General features: G+C 43.8%; 2 protein-coding genes across 2 annotated transcripts in view; both read right to left on the reverse strand.

The window, feature by feature from the left end:
• Nucleotides 1-17,837, reverse strand: part of LOC147716868 (uncharacterized) — a 47,785-nt gene extending 29,948 nt beyond the window's left edge. Inside the window, exon 1 of the mRNA XM_086923773.1 lies at nucleotides 17,758-17,837. The gene's annotated coding sequence lies outside the window, so the exon portion shown is untranslated. The remainder of the gene's footprint in view (nucleotides 1-17,757) is intronic.
• Nucleotides 1-25,924, reverse strand: part of PRR29 (proline rich 29) — a 715,263-nt gene that overhangs the window by 244,795 nt on the left and 444,544 nt on the right. The gene's annotated exons all lie outside the window — the stretch shown is intronic.

A 25,924-nucleotide genomic window follows, 5' to 3' on the forward strand; every position in this document is an offset into this window, starting at 1 on the left:
CAGAAGATATGTTAAAAGAATTCATGGAATGGCTCAACCTGGCAGACACAAACCTTAAATTTACCCACAATTTTTCGTCTGACAAAGTGGAATTCTTGGATATATGGATACGACATACAGAAGGAGAACTGACAGTCGATCTATATCGAAAACGGACAGCAAAAAACAACATTTTAGAACATGGAAGTTTTCACCCCAACTGTCAGAAAGACTCCATCCCATTTGGGGAATTTTTACGGATAAAAAGAAATTGTACAACCACTAAGGACTTCATGTTACATGCAACCAAATTAACAGAACGCCTATTAGCAAGAGGATATCCCAAACGCTTGATACGCAACTCCATGAAAAGAGCGAAGTATTATAACAGAGACGTTTTGCTCAACCCAACACCGAAAACACAAGAAGAAAAGCTTGTGTGTGTACTAAATCACTCAACTGTTAACAACAAGATAAGAAAGGTAATAAACAGTAACTGGAAGATCTTAAACACCAATGACCAGGAAGAAAAACTATGCAAACCAACCATAGCCTTCAGACGGAACCGAAACCTACGTGACACACTGGTACACAGTAGATGGAAAAACAGAGACACAAACAAACTGAGCACAAGGGATGGAAGACCACTCCCCAAAGGGAACCACAAATGTGGAAACTGCCACGCATGCGATCAAATCATCACAGGTGACAAATGGACATATGGCCAAAAAAAAAGGACATTTAAAAGAAATGACAAACTGCAGAACCGCAAATGTCATATATCTCATCAAATGCCCGTGTGAGATAGGGTACATAGGAGAGACATCCAGAGAATTTCGCACAAGATTCTCTAACACAAATCTGCTGTCAGAACTCAAAAACCAAATGCACCTATGGTATCCCATTTTCTTCAATATGGCCACACAGAGAAAGACATGAGATGGCAAATTCTGGAACGTGTGTTTGTATCACCAGGCAAAGAACCAACACATGTCCGCAAGAAACGAGAAACATTCTGGATACATCATCTGGACTCTGTACGTCATGGACTTAACGAAGAAATCTCTTGGATAGTCACACTATAGAATCATGGATCACTTCATCCTTCATTATCTTGGACACTTAGCCACCTTATTATGTATACATATATATTCAGCCAATGATGAGCACCCTATGAACCACCATAAACCTAGGAAACTATGAATCTCCACAAAGCCCAAGGATTTTTTATATTTCTGCTAAAAAATTCTTATTATAAGCATTAACCCTCATTGCCCAGGCTCCTGTTCTATTCTAGAAATAGACTAACTATGGGAACCCATTTCAATAGGGCCCCCTTAACTCCTCATCATTAAGTCCCTCATCCATTGTTTACCACAAAGCGCAATGATCCTCTTTATCTCTGTTGTTATAAAAATCCCCACTATTATCATCAACCCTCACTGTCCAGGTTTTTGTTCCAATTTCAGTAATAAATCAACTATGGGAACCCATTCCTATATGGCCCCCTTAACTCATCATTATTAAGTCCCTCATCTTTGTTTACTGTTCGAGGCATATTCACTAGTCCTCTGTTTCTGTTAACTAGCACTCAGCTGCAAATAATAACCACCACACTCGGGAAGTATTTAAATCGAGCGCCACCATTGCCACTTTCTCTCTCAAGATAGACCCAGGAACCCCTAGATACGGCACCAGCCCTCGTAAAAGCAGGTAAGACTTCAGCCGCGCAATGCAAGTACCTTTAGCGCTTACTAGAACGCGTCCTTCCCCCCTTCTTAATCTGGCAGTTTAAAACCTGCAGTATGAGCACGTTACATGTAAATCTCCGTGACTTCCTAAATAGCCTCTCGGAATCACTATCTATGCACGAAAGAGTGATCCAATATACATTAATACCGGCAACCACATAGGGGCTTGACCGGCTGAGGCCTCTTTAATTTAACTTTGTCTACGTCAGCACTCAAGCACTAATTCAGCAACGCATAGCGAAACAGAGCAGGCGCGCTAACAGTAACTGCCCGACCGCCATCAACCCGAGCACTTCATATTGCCTATCGGTATTGTAAACTTTTACCCTGGTCCCCTCTTTAACACATCATGCATGTATCGCGGTATATGAGGTCCACCAGGCTCTAGCTAGCAGACGCCAGCCTTTCCTTTTAGTAACTGCAAAAGCAGGTGCCCTCAAGACCTCCGCACTCTTGCCTTGGGTCTGCCCTTTCTTCGAGCAATCACCTTTATAAATGTTATCGTCATGCGGCAACCATGCTCTTATCACAGCGCTAGTCGCCCTCAAGCTGTATATGCTCTTTGTAACGACCACAATTAATTTCAATTTTGTAAACTCCAATATCAAAATGCCTCTGTAAACGTGAGCGATTTTAATACAGGTTTCCTGATAAAATCTTGTTACTTCATCACAGATGTAGAGGCTGATCGGAGCTAGGTTTTCAACCTCGTGAAAGAAAATACCCAGGTACACTTAAATAAAATGTCTCTCTGTGCCCTCTTAGTGCATGCACGTTCTTTGTGACATGTCCCAATACTAATAGAGATACCACCTTCTCTCATACAGTAGGACCAATAGCGCCTGCACTCATTTCTGATCGCCCATTGCATCAAATCTCTGCCATCAACCTGTGGATCTTTTTTCTTGTTTGACGCGCCCTGTGCTACAAAGGTAATACGCCGAAAAAACACCTAATATCCACTGGTTTATCTCTTTCTTTATCCCCACTCACCATTATTAACGTCTCTTATAGATCAGGTCTCAGTCAGACCCAGCAGCCATAAGGATTTGACCATACACAGCTTTTCTAATTACCTAACAACACTATATCCCTCCTCTCAACCTGGGACATTGAGCACTGCTCACCAGAAGAATAACATGAGTACACTGGGTGTTAATTTTAAGTCACCACTCGGTTCTTTTATACCTTTCAAACTTCCCTTACCTCCCCTATACTGAGACTCCTCTCTGCTGCATTTTTCTAAATTTCACCTTACTTAGATCTTAGTCTAACAAGGTTCTTTGTGCTAATTCTGAGCAGATGGTGCAAATAACTTAGAAAATACTAATTTAATGCCAAATATGCATTAATAGGATGTAAAAGATTGTATGTAAATATTTACATAAATAGTATTTGTATATTTACACATGTTTTCTTTATTTTCAGAAAAGGAATAAACTGTGCAATGCCCCTGTTGTTTTAACTTGTTTAAAGATTATGCCTATATGTTACCTTGTCATGTGTTTTCCTTGGCCCTGAGGAAGGTGACATCGTCACGGAAACGTACGTCGGCCCAGCACCCATAAATCTGGACATAGTTTGGTCAAATCTACACAGACCAATTTCTAACTGGCAGAACCACTTCATCTAGGTTCTTTATGCAATCTATCAAGTACACCTTTTGGGTCTCCTTGTCTCATTGTGTTTAGTTTGTTTCCCAATGTTTGTTAGGAATGTTTTTTAATAACTGTTATGGTATGTATGGTATGCAAGTGTGTATGCGAGATTGTTAGGATCAAATAGATTGTTAGGGGCACTTTTTCTTAAGTCATATTGTTTCATTTTGCACTTTTTCCAATTATACAAATTGTTTTTTGAAAAATGGTGAATCTTTGTCTATTATGCCAACTGGTAAAATGAAATGTGCAGTTGCATAAAAACTTTCAAATCGATATAAATTATATATAAAAAATAAAAAAATATATGTTTTGATAATATTTTCAAGTGTTAGCTTCTCCCTTTGACATTCTCTCCTGTATAAAGATTGTTCAGATTTATTCCTTGTTAAAAAGCAATATAGGTCATATTTAGAGGTACTTTGTATACGTTGAAAGGAGGGTGTGAGCACAGTATAGAAAGTGCTTCAGTACTCCCCAGAACCAGTTGGGACTGGCTCCCCAAGCCCTGTGCCAGGGCAGAACAAAGACTTGTTTGATATAAATATTGGGGCTATGACCCCATGCAAGGTATGCTACTTTGTACCTGCTTGGACCAGGGCAAAGAGGGCTGCTGGGCCCCAGGACGAACCGCCATGAAGGAATGCCCCTCTGCTGAAGGGCCTGGCTGGGCCCAGCTCTGCGTGACTTTGGGGTTGAAGGAGAGAACCGCTCCTGTGTTTTGAACTCCTTTGTGGCCAGCGCTGGCCTATGCGAGTGCGTGGTGAGCGCTGGATTTCTTTATTTTCCCTTTGAGCTGGAGAGCCAGGGAAGGCTCCTGTTTCCAGCACGAGAGGAGCGCTGCCAGCTCCCTGCTTGGAGTACCACGGGAGAGACTGGCTGAGCACGGTGTTCATTCATTGATCTGTCTAGCAGCCTGGGTGGAGGGCTGCTCTATTGGGGAGTGTCCCAGCTGTGTCCGGAGTGGGCGGTTGTGCAGTGTGTTCGGAGATGCCTTGTCGGGACCAAGGCGCGACAGAGACTTTGGCTCCATGAATCCCTGCCGGAAGCCAGGCGAAGACAAACCAGAAGCCAGGCGGCGCTTGCCTGACTAAGGGCGGGGCTCTCCACACTGAGGAGGAGAGCCAAGCGTGCCGGCCACGGAAGAAGGAGCCTCACGGGCTCACAGAGTCGCAGGAGAGGAGGACCGGAGCATAGCGGACTCCCTCAGTGACCGCCTTTATCTGGCAACTTGCATCTGCAGGGTACACTGTTGGGCCAATTGATTACATCAGGAGGAGCCGGGTGAACGGGGCTCCCCAGGCACTTTTGGTGCCGGTGCTGATTCTTCACAGCTGCACCACCAGGGTGCAGGCAGCTGCAATGATGGGGGCCTTTCTCCTTTTGGGGCCACAATAGAAGCCCCAGTAAGAGGGCTGAAGAGGCACTGTGGGTGCTTATTTTTGCACACAGATGCACCGCCCGATTGCGGGCAGCTGCAATGTTGAAGGGGGCATTGTTTGGCATTTCATGAGAGATAGGGGTGAGTGAAACCCTGCCCCCCCATTTCTGGTGCCGGCCTTTTAGGCCTGCACCCTTCTGCAGTGGCAGCCTTGAGCCCTGACTTTAGGACATAGGGCATTGCGGGGAAGTCCCAGATGGGCCCCAGAGGAAGCCCAGCAGGGCTGTGAGTGCCTGAGGTGCTGATAGGGTGCAAGGTCCTAATGAGGGCCATAATGTGTTTATGCCTAATGGTATTTTACATGATGTGTCTATGCTAAGTGCTACTGAGGTGCACTGCTAATGTAGGATGCATGCCTAGGATTGTTTTTACCAAATGTGATTCATGCATACTGTGATTTATGCTTAATGCTGATGTGATTTATGCAAAGTGTCTGTACCAGTAGTTACTGATTGTGGTATCTTTTACTACCATTTCTAATGTTTTTTACAGTGACCCAATAGGCCCCGTCATGTATATAATCCCCTGTAAAGTGTTGCCTAGAACGAGGTGGCACAGTGTACATTTGTGAAATATGATTCTAATGTGTTTATGAGTAATACAAAGGTTATTTTTGATATAACCTTGTGTGGAGTTTCTTTTGTGGTGTGCCTAGTGTGTCACTGCTGTGTGTGTGTGTGTTGCACAAACGCTTTACCCATTGCCTCTGGGATAAGCCTGACAACTTGTGCCAAGTTACCAAGGGGGTGAGCAGCGGTTATCTTCAGCGTGTATCTCCCTCGCCCTGACATGAGAGGTAGTTTCCTCCTGGCTTAGGCGCATGCCCTAGCCAACCAGAAATCCCATCTCTAACACCCCTCATCAGCCAGGTTAGCTTGACTCCAGTGATATGGAAAGCATGGGACCCAAATCTGGGCATACCCTTCCCACTCGGATGACAAATGCAAAAAGAACAATTGATGGACAGAATGCAGAACAATGTCATACATTCACCCCAGTACAGATATCTGGGCCTGAATCAATTGTTGTATTGCTCCCCATGCCATTCCAGTTTGAACCCAGCCATATTCAAATCAGTCTTGACCCTGCGACCAATGGGAACAGTCCAGCCAGAACTGACAGGCCAGGTCCTCCCTGGACTGGAAACAAGCATCCTAGGACCGGTTTCAGGGTTTGACCCTTCATCAATCAGGATAGCTGAATCCAGTGGCATGGCGAGCACAAGACCCATGTCTGGGCATGCCCGTATCACTCGGGGTGACAAAATGTAAATGCCAGCATTTGTAAAGCGTACAGCTACCTCAGACGGAGGTGTCCCGACACTGTGGGCCGTCAGGAAGATTAAGCAAGCTATTGCCCAGAGTCACATGGTGCTGGGCTAACCTGCTGCCGGAGACGGGATCGAACTGTGAACCCTGTGGTCCGGAGTCAGGCACCCTGGTCACTGCACCACACCTCTTCCACAAATGCAAAGAGAACAATTGATGGACAGAATGCAGAATAATTATATAGGAAGAGAGGTACCCCCTATTTACTTTAGGTCCAAGAGGAGGGGGAAATAACAGCAAATACAAGAAAAACCTCTAATCTGACCTATTTAATTTCAATATTGTCAAGAAGCTCAAACCTGAGAAATTACTCCATAAACACAGTCGTATCACATGTAATTTCCATTTCAGTTATTTTTTTTTTATATCAAGCAAATATATTTATATATATATATATATATATATATATATATATCTATATATATGTTTGTCAGCCCACACTATTGACGCCGGCGCACTTCGACCGGCAGAGACAAGCCGGTTCGTTTATTTTCATTAACATGTCAGTTTGACATAAAGAAGGACGCACTCTCTCCATTCTTAAGGAATATTTAGGCGATAGTATTTCCTTTTTGTTCTGCCATGCCCTACGCGTTTCGGTCAACAACTTTGACCTTGATCACGGGATGATTACAAAGAGAGAAAATTCTCTTTTATTTCTACAAGAAACAGTTACTTCCTGTTTTTGGTGGAAGGTGCATTGTGGTTAGTGTAGTTTTGTCCATAAACAAGTTTATAGTGATTGTAAGTGATTAACTCTGTGTTGTGCATTAAAACCAGTAAGTCATTTCTTTTACTGTGATGGAGGCAAAATATGTCCATTTGCATATTTTTTCCTTTCTCTTATTTTTCATTTAAAGTATTAATTTCAAATTCATTTTAACGAAAAACTAGTACGGGCAAAAGTGGCTACATTGGGCTTCAGGATTACACGTATTAACGTATAACCATTTCCCACATAAAAACGGTAGCAGCTGCTGGTAAAAAGGATTGAAGAATTGAAAAAACGTAAGCAGCCACCGAACACTTTTTTTACATCGGAATAAACGTGGGAAGGAACTCGTTTCTTCGAAGGCATAAAAATAAAGGATATATAGAGAGTATTACTGCCATGGAACTGTGGTGTTTGCAATTTTCACCCCGAGTGGGCTGGGTATGCTCAGACGTGAGTTCCAGGCTCTCCACATCTCTGGAGTCAAGCTATCCAGGCTGAAGAAGGCTGATAGCCAGAAACCGGTCCCTGGATGCTTGATTCCGGTCTAGGAAAGACATGGCTTGGTAGTTCGGGTGGACTGTTCCCATGAGGCACAGGGTCAAGGCTGATTTGCATATAGACCTTGTCTGACCTAGGGTGGTGTGGAGTGCAAAAAAACGACGGATTTAGGCCCAGATCTTTGTACTGGGGTGAATGTAAGACATTGTTCTACATTCTACCCATCAACTGTGGTTTTTGTAATTTTCACCCCGAGTGGGCTGGGTATGCTCAGACGTGAGTCCCAGGCTCTCCACATCACTGGAGTCAAGCTATACAGGCTGAAGAAGGCTGATAGCCAGAAACCGGTCCTTGGATGCTTGAATCCGGTCTAGGAAAGACATGGCTTGGTAGTTCGGGCTGGACTGTTCCCATGAGGCACAGGGTTAAGGCTGATTTGCATATAGCCATTGTCTGACCTAGGGTGGTGTGGAGCGCAAAAAAAGACGGATTTAGGCCCAGATCTTTGTACTGGGGTGAATGTAAGACATTGTTCTACATTCTGTCCATCAACTGTGGTTTTTGCATGGAACAAAGAGAGGCAAAAAGAAATGCAGAAATGCCGGGATTTTTCATTACTGACGCTCCAACTTCACAACAACCAGAGAGAGGTCAAATAAATCCTCAAAACAACACGAAAGAGACATTAAGATATTGGGAAAGACTCTCAAAAAGGTAAATCAATAAATGGTGGGAACTGTTAACCTTAAAGAAATATGTAGAGGTGAAAAGGATCCCGAGAGGCCTCCGCCTCATGCTAATGCCGAGCCACCAGGATACAAGCGGAGAGCTGTTGCAGGAATGGGGAGAGCACCTATTGGACTCTTCCATGGGACTGATTCTAATACTAATAAAACATCTTGAAAAAACACTAAAGGATATTAGAAAAAAACTCAAAGAAAAGGAAGAGGAGATAGACAAGATGACTTTACAAGAGGAAATGGTAAAGTTAAAATCTGATATCCTCAAAAATTTGGAGAAACATGAAGACAGAGTTAAAGAACGCAAACAACAGAAATTCCAAAGGGACAAACAAGATTTTGAAGAAGGGTGTATCTTCACCTTTGAAAGACAATATGAAACCCACAAAAACAAACTAAGATTGGAACTGTCAAGCAAAGAATATTCAAGCTTCGAGTCTCTGGCAAGTGGGGAAACAAGAAATGGCGAAAATACCCTGCAGCAGCATCTGAATTGAGAAAAAAGACCGATTTTTTAACAGAAATGCGATTGGCCTTAGAACAACAACAAAAAGCCAGTCACAGAGGTGGAATCCACAGAGGCAGGGGGCGAGGAACTCAAGGAAGACAAGAAGAGGCAAGAGGGGCAGGGAAAGCACCCAAAACGGACACTTGGACAAAGGATCGACTGAGACAGCCGAAAAAGCAATAATATTGGGATCAGAAGAACTGAATGTAATCAATCTCTCGTCCAAACCCCTAACTGACATAGAAAAACATGTTCTTAAAAAAGGTTTGAATTTCTGCCCCACAGCTCATCTGGATATCACAGAGACCAGAATTGACTTGTACAAATATACTAGAAAAATCAAATTGGCCAAAATACACAAAGATAAAGAAAAAAGACAACAATCAGCAAACAAAATACCAGCCGACAAAGGCCTACTGGCGGAAGATCTTCAAGGGCTAGAAACTCTGATAATGATGGAAGCTGAAACACCCTCGCAGGAAAATTAGGCCATTCTGGAACTAGAACGGATACGAGTACCTGTGGGTGCTAAAGGAAAGTGGATTAACACCAAAATCACGATTCTATCCAAGTTTACCACGGGCAACAAAGTGGACATGTTCCACGAGGCTGTGACAGAAGATCTTCATAAAGTGAAATTCAATACTCCAAAGTATAATCTCTCAAAAGCGGAAAGAACAGCACTATCTAATCTTTAACAGGATACCAACATAGAAATTAAACCCGCGGACAAAGGCGGTAATATTGTGATCCTGGACAAAAGTGACAATTTAGCAGAAGCTAATAGACAACTAAAGAATCAAGAATTCTATAGCCAATTATCAACAAACTCCACGCAGGATATTGGAGAGACAATAATACAACATTTGAACAAATGGTCAGAAAAAGGTCTAATCAACTCAGAAGAGAGGAAATACCGGATTTGCAAAGCATAGTCAACAAATGACTGAACGATTCATGAGTGATGTCACTGACCATGTCATGAGTGAGTGAGTGATGTAAAATGTGACGTCATCAGCAGTGCATTACGGGCGCGCGAGTTATAGTTAGCTGAACTAACTATAACGGGGGAATTTCAAAGGTTTTGTATGAGTAAAATGACCAGCTAACTATAACTGGTGTGAAACCTATGGTTTTTTCAGTGAATTTCAAAGGTTTTTTAAATGGTAATTCCTAGCTATAACGTGGCTGAAACCTATATTTTTTTCAGTGAATTTCAATGGTTTTGTAAATGATAATTTTTAAATGTATTATTGTTATATTTTTTATACTGATTTACTACATTGTTATAAATTATTTATTTTTACATAGATTATGTGTTAAATTACATTACATATTTTTAATATAAATTGAAAAAAAAAGTTTTTACACCTCTCTGCAATGCAGCCCCCGGGCGTGTTTGCAGAGGGGGAACTAATTCCCCTTGCATACTGGGGGTCTCTGGGGGCCAACTAGCCCACCTGGAACCTCCAGTATGCGCCAGTGGGCTGCATTGCAGAGAGGTGTAATGAGGCTATGTCCCTTTTTACATCTCTCTGCAACGCAGCCCCCTGGGGCGTTTGCAGAGGGGGAACTAATTCCCCTTGCATACTGGGGGTCCCCAGGGGTCAACTAGCCCACCAGGAGCCTCCAGTATGCTCTAGGAGGCTGCGTTGCTTTGCCCCGGAGGGCGGCGGTTCCCGGGGCAGTGTGGGGGGATTGGTCACCCCCGCACTTCTTTATCACTATGCCCCCGCGATTTGGTCCCCCTTGGGGGTAATTTTTAAAAAAACATACCGGGTTTAAAAAAAATATATTTGGACCTTGGGGGTCCTTGTGGGACCTCCTTGGCAGGCCTAGGGGGTCAGTGTGCTTCTACCCTGCCCCCTTTTTGAGTTCTACAGGTTTGTTTTTTTCCTTTCTTGTGCCTCAGTTTACTGAGGCACAAGATGGTTGCCAACAATTTCTGTTTTGGAGTGTTGACAGACATTGGCAGCCAATCAGCATGCAGCTCGCGCACGCAAAGGTCCGTGTACGTACGTGTATGGTACATGTACGGTGCACACACGGTACGCGGACCCGTGCGCGTACGGTGCGCGCTTATAGATATATATATATTTTTTATTTTGATTTTCTCAGGAACTACTGGAGGGATTTACAACATTTAAGCAAAAGGGTAATCTGCGAACCGAATCTACCTCTCTGCCAAATTTGGGTTAATTCCGTTCAGCCGTTCGGGCTGTAGCCGTGTCTAATCGTCCTATGGAAAATAACATGGGGAAAACACGTTTGGAACCCCCATTTTTTCTCAGCCCCCACTTGACGAATCCCCCCAAATGTTTCAGGGAAGGAGCGGAGTGGAGCGGGCCATCTTCTTTGAGAAATTCGCGAAGATTTATCAACCGGCGCCAAAGTTATTCCCAATAGAATGTTGCGGATTTCCTATGGAAACTAGGCGACCGCCAGTAGGTAATATATATATGTGATCAAGGGCTCACGTAGCCTCAAACGCGTCATGGCTGTTTTCCTGTGCCAATAAATCATCTTATGACCAGATCCTGTGGTCCTTCTCCTGTTACTAGCTTTGCCGAACTAACGGATTTGGAGGTGGCTTAGGGAGTGTCTTTGTGCATCTATATATATATTTGTGATAGATGCAGTCAGAACCTCCAAGAATTGTGGAGACTACGAGAGACAGTTGAGACAGTTGGAGTCCCTTTATATTGTTCGCCTCAACACAAAGATCCCGGGGGGTCTGAACATGGGGGAAGATCTGAGTACTTTTCTTTAGTCCAACATCTCGTACATTAATATATGCCATCTGTAAATATGTCATTATCAGAACAGTTAGATGCATGTTTCTATTATATGGATAAAATATCATGTTCCCTTGCCTTAATAATCTGGGTTTCCACGCTTTTTGCCCACGATATAACTGGGATGATGTTGGTCTGTGGCAGGGACCAATGTTTACTATAATCGTATGTTTGAATATACCACCATGCAACACATAGAGGCATTTCAAGATATACAATTAAATAAGATTGTTATGCATTTGCATGTTTTAACATTATATGGTTTATATTCTTTCCCTCAACCCCAATATGTCTTATACCTGTTGGTCAGGACATTTTAGCACTCCTTCACTTTAGTATAATTTATTTACCTAGTGGTCTGAGATATTGAAACAGCATTCGATTACAAGTACATTTTACCAAATGCAACATGTTATAGAATTTTTTACATTCATTAATTGATATGTGTTTATAACCACACGCCATAGCTCTAGTTTCACCACGTGGAGTCTTTTTGTTAATTTTAAAAAAATCATGGTGTTGCCTAACTTGTTATTGAGCAATTTTTAATAATGACTTTAACCTAAGGGCAAGATGGACGCCTTTTGGAAATTTATGTCAATGATAATTAATGTTTACAGCGTATTTGCACAGTGATGAAAATGTTTCATTTGCGTATTTGCACAATTTATTAACAGTGAACGGTTTTTATTTGCGATATTTTGCACATCATTGCAATAATGCACTTGCACTTTAAATCATAATTTCCATGAATTGAGGCAGTCGATCTTTGTGAATGTGCCTTTAGTTAATTTGTATTTGTACTATGAAATACCTCTTCTGCAGTAATTACAACACCAAATACAATATATGTACCTTTCAAGCATGGCCGCCATGAAAATAAGGTTTGAACTCACTCACCATTGACTGAAGTCCGCTTTCTATGTCTTTGATTGAATTTGGCGTTTTCGCGCCCTGTGGTAATTGTTTGTTGCAGTATTTAAATGTGTACTCAGCCACTAACCCGCTGACAGTGAGCAAGGGCGTTCACGACCGAAACGCGTCTGTTTGGCGTTTTGTTGCACCTCTGCACTTTTTGATGGAATAAAAGAAAGATATCTCAACAAGACTGGCTGTGGATTCATTCATCTGTGTCTGCGTACTGGACCTCGTGCAAAGGCGTTGCATGAGTAACTGGTTGGAGTGTTATATATATATATATATATATATATTCCCTTCCTTTTGTGTTCATAAGATCAAAGAACAATACCAATATTTACAAATTCATATAATTTTTAGTCAGTATATACATTAAAGAACCAAATCTCAAAGTTGTGACTACCCCCACAAAAAAAACCATCATACCAGCATTCTCACCTTTCATCCTCTTCAATCATACTAACAAACATACTCACAACAAATTACATGTGATAAGACTGTGTTTATGGGGTAATGCCCAGGTTTGAGCTGCTTGCCAATTGTGAAATTAAATAGGGTCAAATTAGAGGTTGTTCTCGCATTTGCAGAATGAAGAATAATGTCATACATTCACCCCAGTACAGAGATCTGGGCCTATAGCCATCTTTTTGTTGCTCCTCATATCATTCCAGTTCAACCTAGCCATATGCAAATCAGTTTTGACCCTGCGCCCAATTGGAGCAGTCCACTCCCAAAACTGCCTGGCCAGGTCCTCCCTGGACTAGAAACAAGCATCCTAGGACCAGTGTAGGGGTATCCTCCCCCATCTGCAAGGATAGCTTGATTTCCTGCACAAAAATAATCACATAAACACAGCACACTTGCACCATGATGCAAGGGTGCCAGTATTGGCGCTCTGCTGCAGTTTGTGCACCAGCGCTAGCAGAAAGGACAGGAATGCTGTATAGCTTGTAGATACGGTGCATTACTGCCCTTTTCTTTTGACGTAGGGAAGCACAGCTAGAAGGCTTGCGGTGCTTCCCTAAACCAAAATGTTACAAACAATGCCCCTCAGCGTACGTCTCACTCAGACGTTGTCACTCTTTTTGCACTGATTAACACAACTTTCCCCTTGTAAAAGCATGATTTGTGCTCCTCTGAGTATTATAATACCTTCTTGAGCATATTTAAACACACACTTGTACCACACACACAAACGCACATGTTGCACACACACGCATACCACATAAACACATATGTACACAGCAAATGAGACTAGTAGACAACATGCCCAGCCTTTACTAAACATGCATCCACAATACGGGTCCCCTTACATATTACAGAAACAATGCACACACACACACAATTACACCAGGTAATACATCACATGCAAATATACACAAAAATCAAATATTTACAGTGAATATTTACTATCGTTGTCATTTATAGAAATGCTTCAAACATGCTATACCCAAAGCATGTCTTAGATGGTGTTGGATTGTATTGCACACAGTTGTGTTTCAACCCAAGTGGACCCTTACAGCTAGTGAACTTACTAGACTGCATGTAATTGATGTGTGTCTATCGACAACGTTCCTTTCCAGCAGTGTTCCTCTCATCTACTGTGTGTGCACCAGGCAACATTTTTTGCCTCAGATGAATGCCACTGCTTTTTGTTTTGTTTTGTTCAGGGCAGGCCATTTTATACTTTATTTTATTGTGTACTGAATTGTACAGTTTGTATTTCAATTATAGTGTGCAAGTTGTATGCATACCAGGTAAAGCATTCTACCTAAACACCACTGCTGCTGTAAAACATTTTTAGGTCTCCCCTGCGACAGCACATGTTCTCTCGCTTGTGAGAGATATTTTAAACAAAAAGAGACTTGCACCCCACACATTGCTCAATATTTTTTGGCTTCATTATCATTCTATTCTGCTGCTTTCTAATTGGCCAGCAAACTGGCTACACTTCCTCTTCTTCGGGTGGAGCATATATATAGTCAGACTAGCAAATCCTCAAGTAGTTAACAGTAGTCGCTCTCAAGTCAAATGCTAAGGGCCTTATTTGCAAGCACATTACGCTGCTGCAGCATCACTTTTATTGACGCACAGGCAGCACAATGGGCTTCCCATATTTACAAGGCCATGTAAAGTCACCCAGCATGACTTTTCATGGCCTTGCAAATATGTGTCCCTTTCACACATACCTCTGAGTGAAAGGGGCATTGCTTGGGTGTGGCTGTGGGTGTTGCCACGCAACATCCATGGAACTTGACGCATTTCCAGATTTACAACATTTTGTAACCTGGGAATGCATCATAATCCTACTTCTCCCGAGAGAAGGCGTAAGGCGGTGCAACAAGGTGAAATACTTTTATTTCTCCTAATTCTTTCTTCTTTTTATGTATGCTGCATTCTACAGCACGCATAGAAAGAAGAAAAATGCCTTTAATGATTGTTTTTGTGGAGGAAGTTGTCCCACCCTACATAAAAACAATCATCCCCTCAGCACAGGCACCCTTGCAAAAATTATGCAAGGGTGTCTGCACTGGCACATGGCTGCTGTTTGCGCGCCGGTGCAGGGTAGAAACGCAGGAATGCACCGTATCTTGCAGTTTCAGCACATTCCTGCCCTTTTATTTTGACACACAGCAGTAAATGTAAATATAAATGTAAATGTTTTGTACTTGTATAGCGCACAGCGACCCGGACCGACTCTTGTACTCATACCGCTAAGGAACCCTTCCTGGCTTTTCCCTGTGAAATGTCCACTCCTGGGCATCCCCAAGGTGAAGCCAGTCATCCCAGCGCTGTTGGGGCCGTTGAGGAGATTAAGCAAGCTATTGCCCAGAGTTGCAGCGTGGGACCCATGATTAGAATAGGCACCGAGGCGAGAAATCAGGTCTGAGGAATTTAGAGCTCAAGACCCCGCCAAGACTGGCCGAGGCGGGAATTGAACCCTGGTCTCTGGCCAGACCTCTGCATCAGGGTCTGCCGCTCTAACCATTTAGCCACACTTCTCTACGCTGCGCTGCGCTGTCATGTATCAAAATATTGCAAATGAGGTCCTACATTTTCAAAATTCTTCCAGAGAGCTGCAGTTTCTCAATGAGTTAGATGCAAACGCATTGAATTCCTTTCATGTAGATGCAGTTACCCTAGTTACTGTGGGGAAGATTTACTATTTTTGCAAGGAACACAGGACAGCAAGCTAAGTTGCTGCACTGTGTTTCATGAAAAGGAGACAGACGAAATGCACTGGGTGCAGCCTAGCACCATCGCAGACACCCTTGCACCATGGGTACAGGCAGGATAGTTCTTGGTGCCAAAAGGAACAACTTCCTGCGCAAAACAAAAAAAATCCTTGAATGGTATATCCCTTTTTCTCTGCATGTTTTTTAATGCGGCACACCTAGAAAGAGAAATTAACAAGAAAAAATAACGCTATTTCTCCTTATTACACCTATTTGAGGGAGGCACATGTTTTCGAAGCATTCCCATTTACAAGCCTCTGTAAGTCTGATAATGTGCCAAAATACATCGGTGGGTGCATTGAAATAACCATGCTACACACATGTAATGCCTTCCTAACCGAAGGCAACACAAGGCATCAATATTCACTGCATTGTATTACTTTTTATTTAGTAAAGCATGCAAAACCATGCAAGGTGGCTTTGTGTGGCTCAGTAAATACCAAAATGGATGTTGCATCAGAATTGCACCATAAATGGGACGCAACCCGACACAGAACATTAATAAATATTGCCCTATGTATCCCTCTCAAGTCAAATGCAAAAGCTTTGATGTTCTTTCATGGAGGAGCCTTTCCTCAAGTTGTTACTATATGCCCCTTGTAAGTCAAATGCAAACACATTTAAAATATTTTGTGAAGATGCAGCTTAACAAGTCCTTACTATGTGTCCTTCACAAGTAAAATGTAAAAGGTTTGAAAATGTCACATATAGGTGCAGCTCCACTGGTCACTACTAGGTTTCCCTATTGAGTCAGAAGCAAAAGAATTAAAATTCTTACATGAAGCTTCAGTTCCACTAGTGGTTACTAGGTGTCCCTCATAAGTTAAATGTAAAAGAACTGGACTTGTATCACAAAGCTGCGGCTCCACAAGTCATTACTATACATGCTTTTGCTATTATAATAATTTGTGCTTCTTTTCTATAGGATTCGTTTTTTGCCATAGCTGTTTCATAATAACGAGTTGAAGTTACACCTTTAAATACATTTCTGTTTTTTGGAGTTTGCGATCACATCCCACTATTTATAGGAACGTTCATGCACTGGTAAGCCTAATGATATGATATAGTTTGACGTTTTATATTTAGGTAGGTGTAAGTTTTGTCTTTGAATGGAAAGGGGTGATTACTTTATATTGACAGTGCTTGTAAAACACTCCAAACGGGGAGATGCAATTTCACAAGTAGTTACTACAGGACTCTTTCTTGTCAGTTGGAAATGGTTGTAATTTAGAGAGTGTTGCTACAACCTGAAATCTCCAAAGATACTTTAGCTACGCTAATTACCTTTTCTCATTATCCCGGTTTATAGTAAGGAATGAACATTGTAGTTTACATTAAATGTTTGAAAGTTGTTAAAATAATTGTTGTAACCATACTATACATAGGGACCATTAGTCATTGGGTAGTGCAAGTGTTTAACAATTTTTCTTTTTTTTAGCAAACCAATTTTTAGGTGTTAGTGTACACTGGCAAAATGTGGTCACTCAAAGTAAAGGCATCCAATGGCAGAAGAGGGCTGGTATGTTGATCTATATGTATTGCTGCAGTAGGAGGGAATAGAATATGAGTAACATGTCAACAGACCAATGACGAAAGAATGTTGATTGTGTGCTCCCATATATGTATATATTTATTTGCATGATATTGTTCGGGAAACATGAGGCTGGCCAGGCATAGGACAGGCTTTAGAAGGTCAGTGGTTTACACAGCACTAATTCACTTTAAAAAAAATCAACTCTCATAGTGGAGACTTATTGACTTTGCCAATGTGTGTTATCTATGCTTGATTACTGTACTGCCATGCAAAATGTGCTGGTAAGTGCTGGTCAACTGTGATCTTACTGGTGGTATTCTATTCTGCACATTCCTTCAATTGTACAGTGCATAAAGTAGTTTTTACCAGTTCGATCCCATAAATTGTGTGCGGCAAAGCACCGAGTTATGCAGAAATCATCCCTAGATTTGCACTATCACATGGCATTTTAAACATCTATCCCAAAGTATTAAATAAAACTGTTCCAAAGGAGCTTCTTACTAACAATGCCTACCAGGACTCAGAAATGGTCTGAAATCCGGAGTCATTGTTTCCTACTTCTTCGCCGATCAATACAAAAAGAAACATTAATAATACCAATAAAACACTTATAACCTTTCATAATACAGATTTTAGAGCAATGCCTTGATACTTACAAAGAAAGTTTGAGCACGATGCTTTTGGGCAGACGCTTCCTACTCGGAAATTACACCTGCGAACAGTCTGTAAGATTCTGCTGTTGGGACCCGAGTATAAATAGAGAAGATTTCTCCAGGCCTTGCCTACTCATTAGGTTACGGGCTCACCCATTGGCAGGTCATCGGAAGTCATTGTGAACGTTTTGACAGCTTCTGCCTCTGGCAGTGTCTCGCTGGAGCACGCTGTGTTCAGCAGCGGCACGTAACCTGCCTCAGTAATTACCCTTGCTTCGCAACTGGGCTTTTAGATACATTTTTTGAGTTTTTGTAAAGCAGTGCTATATAAAAGCCTTAACGTCATTCCTCATTCTTTAATAAATTAACGATTGAATGAGCATGCCCATCTTGCCTTTTGGTACATGCGGTACCACTGCTGACTACTTTCTTGTTCAATAAGAAAATGTCTCCTTGACATATCTGAAACAAGCCTTTGCAATGCAATCGGTCTTGCATTTGTGTAAGTTAAAGCTATTGGCATTGTAAAGGACAACATATTTTACTTATGTTAATGCAGTGGATGTATGTGATGTGGAGTAGAATTATGTGGGTTGGACTGACCCTGTCAGTTGTGGAATTGTGAGGCGTGAAAAAGTGTGGTGTGGAGTATATTTGTGAAGTGGAATTATGTTGCATGGTGCACATTGAATTATAGGGATAGTAATTATGTGGTATTGAGGGTACTGGAAATTTGTTGTCGAATTATGTAGTGTGGAATGAAAATATATGGAGCTGAATTGTGTGGCGTGGAACTGTGTGGGTTTAAGTGATATTATGCTGATGGGAATTATGTGGAATGGTGTGGAGTGTTTTTACATGGATTGTTGCTAAGTGGCATAGATTGGTTTTATGTGGTGTGTATTTATGTGGTATTAAAAAAAAGGGTTCAGCAAAAGGGAATAAAATCCCGGGTGATTTTGCAGAAAGGGCAAATTCCAACAGTGAGGTTTATCTTGTACTTGTTTCTGAAACACTTGTAGAAATAACCTGTTTTCCCCACATTCATTACATGTAACAAGGTTGTCTAGGGAGTTTATGGCTTTAGTTTTATAGCCAGCATGCTCCGTTGAACTCTTTCACATACCTCTGGTTTAAGGTTTAGCATAAGCACTAACTCTTACGTTAAAACATCATGCACACTCAGACCTCCTTTGTCACTGCTCAACTCATTAGCAGATTTAGCAAGTGCTCTACCCTTTCAGGGGCGGCTCTAGGCTCATGGCGGCCCTGGGCAGTGAGAGAAGGTAGGGGGCCCCTCGGAATCCTGAGCTCCTGTGGACTCCGCCCCGCCCGGACCCCCTCTTCCGGGGCCCCCTACCTGGTCATCTAATGCCTTTTCTGGACGTTTTATTAAAACACCTTCCTGAGTCATGAAGGTGTTTTAATAAAACATCCAGAAAAGGCATTAGATGACCAGTACCTACAGCTGCTCTTACCCTTCCGAATTCATCTTAGAACGATAACATTTAGGAGGAGGAGGGTATTGTGACACACAACGTGAGGAACTGGCACAAGTGCCAGGGCCATGGCAGGGACCCCGGACCCACTGCCCCCCACAGAGAAAGAATCAGTGACTCTTTGCCTAGAAACATTAATATCAATACCATATCGAATATGGTGTCTTACCTAGTGCATCAGCAGTACTTTAAATGGAGGATTCTCCATCTTTAGGTTTCCCTTGGGTGATAAAGTTCAGGATTGCTCCTTCCTGTGACGCTACGAAAGCCTGCTGAGCCGCCTTTCTATTTCGTTTCGAATAACCAGATTCGTGTACTCGAATTCTCTTAATTTTGCTTGCAAAGGATACGCAAATGTTGTGTGCCCCCTATCCCACCAGATATTAACTATGACTATTGCGCTAACACCAGTACTTTATAAAAACTATAGATAAACTTGTAAGATGACTCGTTCGCCGGGAGAGGAAAAGGTTATAGTTGCTTTCACGCAAGAGTAACAGGGAATGAAAGGATGGCGGTGGCCGTGGCTTATATACGCCTGTACCAGGGGGCCAGCAGTGAGTAGGGAAAAAAGAAGCCAATCAGGAACCAGGAGGAACGGCAAGCGGGGAGGCCAGTGAAGAGGCGGGGGGCCAGGGTGTTTGGAAGTGGAACAGAGCCGGAGGCCGCCAAATCCCTGCCACTGGGGCCACCACGCAAATATGTATCCATCCTTAGAGGATTATTATATTAAGGATATATATTGGCGTGGCGGCCGCTGGGGTTTGGCGGCCCTGTGCAGGTGCACAGCTTGCAAATGCCTAAGGCCGCCCCTGACCCTTTTTTGCTACCACAATCACTTCTTTGAATGAAGGCTCATCTTTTACCCACAATTCTACTCACTTTTACATTTGATTGTAAACCGGCCTCATGTCCTTTCATCTGTAGATACATTACTCATGTAAATGCCAACTTTCTCAAACTAGTTATGCATTCGTCCACTGACTCCTCTTTTCTCAGAGACCTCAACTCAAAATTATATTGCTCTAAAATTGTGGTTATGCATGCTAAATAATGCAGATCGAACATTTGTAGACACATCTCATACGCATTTAAAGTCTCATTTCCTCGGCACGTTATCAACTGCTTAATTTTAGGCACAGTCAGTACAGAGAATTAAAGGATGCACCCATCACCGTGATTTGTTCTAAGAAAACAATCTTTTCTTTACTCCATAATGTTAATTTTCTTACATAATTGACAACTAAAAAGATACTAGTACCTGCACTTGAGTGAACAGGCTGAGAGAACTTGTGCCTGTCACTGCTTTGCAAATAAGGTGCAATCCGTTGGTACGCACATTCACTGTTACCCGCTATGGCATCAGGCAGCAGTCACCTCCTTGCCTATGACTTTGCTACTCTGCCCTTCAGCAGCTTCCTAAGATGTGTGTCAAACCTATGTCAAGCTTATCAGATTTTGTAATCATTACCTTAAACAACATTCTAGGAGTAGAGGTTGCACTTATTTTTGGTCTCTCTTGTCTGATTACCTAGCACACACCTGATCATATAACAGAAGGAAGCTATCCACCTGCCTCTGTCTATTCTTCTGTTACTGTGCTACACGCTTAGCACTCTGTGGAATAAGTCACTGTTGTCTTCATCGTTAACTTCCCCAGCAGTTTTCCATAGGTCAATTTAATTCTAAATTCACTCTTGTACAAAATGGCGGACTCCAGGCATTAATCCATACAACAAGCAGGTAATGTTTCAAAGCAGATTATTTCAGCATTCCAGCCTCCAAACTCCCAACTCCAAACTCCAACTGGTCCCAGCTTGAATCATCAAAATGAAAATGAACCGCCTGGACGTTCTCCAAAGGGAGCCTAATGAAGACACTTGCTTGGCAGGGCGCACTGAGGGGTATATACAGAAGGAGCCATCGCCGAATTAACGGCACAATATCGCAGCCAAAGTCATGATAAAATTACCCCACCATTCACAAGCTCCTGCTAACATCCCATAGCACCAGTTTACCTGCGATAGCAATCGCAAAAAACATCGCCACAGAGGACCCCAGCGAAAACACCACACCTCAACTTTCCCAACGACCAGCCAAATCGGCGATAAGAACACAAAACACGCAATAAAGCGCACTCGCAGCAAGAATTTTACACCTGCTCTGTTCTGGTGTAAAGTCGGACCATAGCTTGCACCACAAAAGGGAGCACAGCCCACAGCCACAACTGAAGACAACCAGATGCCAAGGACAACTGAACATGCAGCACGGACACCCAAGAGGGCCACAACACCCACCGACACCACATCCAGGCCTGCAAACCCTCTCCCTGGCCCACCCCAACCCCGGACCAAGAAACTGCACACAAACACCACAAATCCCAAAACAAATATTCTGCCTGATATCGCACAAGCAGGAAAATCAACATACTTGCATGGCTAGAAAATGGAGATTGAGTCATACAGCAGTGCAATCGCCAACACAAAACACCATTTAAACAAATGCCAAAACAACCATTAAGCTGAGACCTAGTGGGTCCTCACTGGACAATCGTAGGACATAGCCTGGATCACTAAAGCCAAGAGAAGAAGGTGTGCCATGCGCCCAACAATGGAAAGGAAAGAGAGCGAGAGAGCGAGGGAGAGAGACGGAGTGTAATTGCACAAGCAGAGCAAGGCCTGCAGGGCACCTGGCTCCTCATGCCAACATGTGTGTGTGCATCACAATCCATACACCTTGAGCCCAAGGCCATGTCCCAATCACAGCGCCAAAGCCACATAATATTCCGAAAATGCAAGTGGAAGACAGACAAACATCAGGGATGAAAGCTTCATTGTCCCAATGAAGAAGGCAGGAGGACACCTGCACCTCTGACCTTGGTCCATAAAGCGCCTGGAACACCATGAGAGAGATGCCATGGCAGATGTGAACGACTCCCACACCACGCATAGCGCAAATAAACTATCTGACTCATCTACACCCCACACACAGAAGCCCCTGCCGGAGGTACACCCGCATGGGATGCCCTTGACACTCACGGAAACAGCAACCCATTCACCCCAAAGTTGCACACACATTCAAATCATTGCCCAGAGTTGTGGCATATCCTCCACACAACTGCCCCAGTTCAGAAGAGTGCCGGTTCCATGAGACGCACCAAGGCAATAGCAGGCCATACCGGGCACATGCACAACCCCCGTCACTTGGAACGTATGCTGCCGAACATGCTCATTCGAGTGTCCCATGGATGACACAAACAGGAGTGTAACAGAGACAGCTGTGCATTGGATGCCTTGACATACTGCGTATGTATTGGCAGTTGTGCATGGGCGATTGCACAATTCCTTGTGTGCAGTGACCACATAGAGGCGCTCCCCTATTGGGCTGTATTGCGGATTAGTGAAACGTCGTGGGATGAGCACACCTGGCTGGACCAGTTAATGGATTGGCTCACCCTGGTGTTCCTTGAACAGGACAACAATGTACTGTTGGAACACATTACACATGAAGCAGCGCAGGCGTTCATGGACGAGTAACTACGTCCCTGCAGCCACATCCGAATGTTATCCACAGCACATGTCCCAACAACTTGTTGCATCGTGGGGATTTCTCACATATCCCACCACAACAGAGGACACATCTGCTATCGTCCATACTCTGGAAGCTTGTGTGGGGCACACACCTCTGCAAGGTGATGTAGGTCTATGGTCGGAGCAAAACAGCGTAGTTTGGCAACGTTGCCAATTTGGACACACTGCTGGGGGAGAGCACACACATGGCAATGTAGCACGACATGTGAACCTGTCGGACCCTTTCACCTGAACACTGTCGACAGAGCAGATGATTGGAGCACTCCGAAGGCAGAGCACTATGCAGATCCCATGGGCAGTGGGTCGTGCCCCCTCACACGGGGCAATGGGCAGATGCCACACAACAGGTGACACATCCAGCAAGGCAAGGTGGGCTGGGAGAGTTGCCATCCGTGATGATTTTTGTACATTTTTGCACCACCATTTCCTGAACCTTGACATGTGCCCATGCTGCGTGTATGTGTCTTAAGCATGTCCCTGCCTGTTGTGGCCGTTACCTTGTCCCCACTGACACGCACATCCCAATAAAGTCTATGCCACACCACTGGTGTCTAACTGTGAGGTGTGTTGATTTGATTGTCCACTCGTGTGCCACAATGAGCATCGTCCCTACACAGGGAGGAACTGACTGACGCATGTGCAATGGGGGTGGATCCCTTTTGCAAGTGCAACCTCTGTGAGCCAGACATTGTTTTGGGATAGGTGCTGGCCGACATGTGCACTGACGTGACTTCAGCAATATGAGTATGGTGTTCAACCTCTGACCATATAGAGCAATGTCATACATCATAACAAAATGTTTCCACACAATTGTGTAAGTAGGTATGCGTTGTGAAGTTCTATAGTCACATGTGAGGTAGGATACCACTCCTGGCTAGCTACCAATTTGGTCCCTTCTACACATAGCCCTATACAACACATGGACCTGCACCTACGTTGGGGGTTCGTGAGGATGTTGTTGGTGTGCAATGGGGCCACAGCTAGTACTCACCTTCACAGTTATCTAATTTGCCATGTGTCTCAGGGATACACATGTGCATAGATGTCAGTTACCATGGTGTACCTACATATGCAATCATTGTCCCTACATCCAGCCATACATCCATACTTTAGTGAACATAGTAATGACACATCTGTGTGATTCTGAATGTTTAATTCACATACAGGTGATTGATGGAGCTGGAGCTGTAGATGGTCATCCAAGCCCACATCACATGGAAGCTCAGTAGTGGGCAAAAACCACAGTCCTTTGGGGATTGAGAAATGATTAGGAAGTGAGAGGGTGTAGTCCGCAGCAAGATTGCTGTAATTGGCCAGCAGTGATGAAATTGGAGACTGTGTCAGGGTCCATGTGGATGTCGCTGATTGTTTGGGGGGTCAGTAGGAGGTATCTCCCAGAGCATGATGCATAGGTCATCACCAGGCAGGGTCAGGGCATATGGTGGTGATGAATGGTACTGCCTCCTTCCTCAAACAGTAATTCCCATCTCCTTCTTACTCCCTTGATAAGGGTTCTGTGTCTGGTGTGTGTGGCAGGGTGATGGCTGCATCACTGTGTGTCACTGACACAACAGACTGCGAGGGTGATGGGGCAGCATCATTGTGTGCCACGGACACATCAGGAGTCGGAGCTGTGTGTGTCGATGTTCCTGCTGCAGTCATCTGGGAGCGGCTCAGTGACAGCAATGGCAATATGAAGCACTGCAGGGCATTGAAGTTCCCATTTACTACTTGCTGGTGTCCAGAGGTGGCAGATATACTTCTAGCCTGCATCTGCTCCAGAGACTGTACGTGGTCCCTGATGGGACTCAGACATCCACGTATGGCATCGAGTTTGGCTGCCATGAGTTTTAAATCCACCCGCAGCTGTTCAGCCAAATCCAGCTGCCAACTCCACACACGTTAGAACTCCATGTATTGGTTGGGGGGTGCTGGGAGACAGCCGTGGTGGTGTGTGTCTCCTGCTGTGTGGTCTGTGCAGGTGGTGGGCTCACCTCGGGGCAGCTGGCCTGCCCTGCTTCTGGGGATGGGTTACGGAGGCTGTCCATTGTCCTTTGGAGGGTGTCTTGACATATGTGCAGGTTGTCCTCTTTGTCATCAATGATGTGAGGTGTTGTGTGCCCTGCATGAGGTGTAGTTTGTCCCTCTGCAATGTGAAAGGTGAGATACAGAGTCACACATGTATTTTGAACTTTTGCAGATGTTTACATTCAGACTGCATGCCAATGTACATTGCCACAGTTTTGGTGGAGCTGGCTATTTGATGGCAGTCAGTGTGTTTTTCGACTACATGATAGACCTGTGGTAGTACCTGTGCATTTTCATCACACAGTGTCAGGCAATGCCAGTTGTGAGTGGACAGTTACTATGCACATGAGGGACCAGTTGTGAGCTGTGGCCTATGCTGTTGGTGTTCCACTTTGTACCACATTGCCTTCATTGCTGATGTTCTGTGATTGCTATGTGTGTGTGCTGCATTGTGGGGGAGTTGCCCCAGCAGCTCTGATTTTGTGTAGCCTTCTCCCTTTGAGGTGGTGTGCCTTTGAATTGTGTGCTTTTCGGGCCCTGATTTGTTTTTGACTTGGGTCATATGTGCTCTTGGACAGATTTTGTGGTTTGGTGCATTGTTCGTCTGCTGCCTGTATCATACAGCATGGGTTGTGCGTGCACGTGGACATGTTAGAGTGTGACATGCTCCTTTATGGATGTGATTCGTACTGGGCTACCTCCATGTCGATCCGTGGGCCATATCAGACAGTGGGAGTGCAGTTCCTAAGGGGTGTAAGGAGAAAGGGAAAAGACAAAACTTTTGTCATGTTGCCCTCACACACCCCGAGAGGTGTCATGCTTCATCATTGGGCCTTGCTCCTGGTCAGGCCGGCGCAGCAATGCTCGACGGGCTCACCGTTTCCCGGTGCTCTTTGTGGGAGATCTTTTTAGGAGAAGCCGTTGGGTACGTATGGGTAAGGGGCAATGTGGTATGTGGTGCAGATGTGAAGTGGTCTAAAATAGGTCAGGGTCAGTCTTAGGCTCAATAGATTTAATGGTAAGGTAGACCCTGCGTAATTAAAAGGAATTTGG

The sequence above is a fragment of the Lissotriton vulgaris genome, chromosome 5 (assembly GCF_964263255.1).
Source record: "Lissotriton vulgaris chromosome 5, aLisVul1.2, whole genome shotgun sequence".
In the NCBI taxonomy this organism is placed as follows: Eukaryota; Metazoa; Chordata; class Amphibia; order Caudata; family Salamandridae; genus Lissotriton; species Lissotriton vulgaris.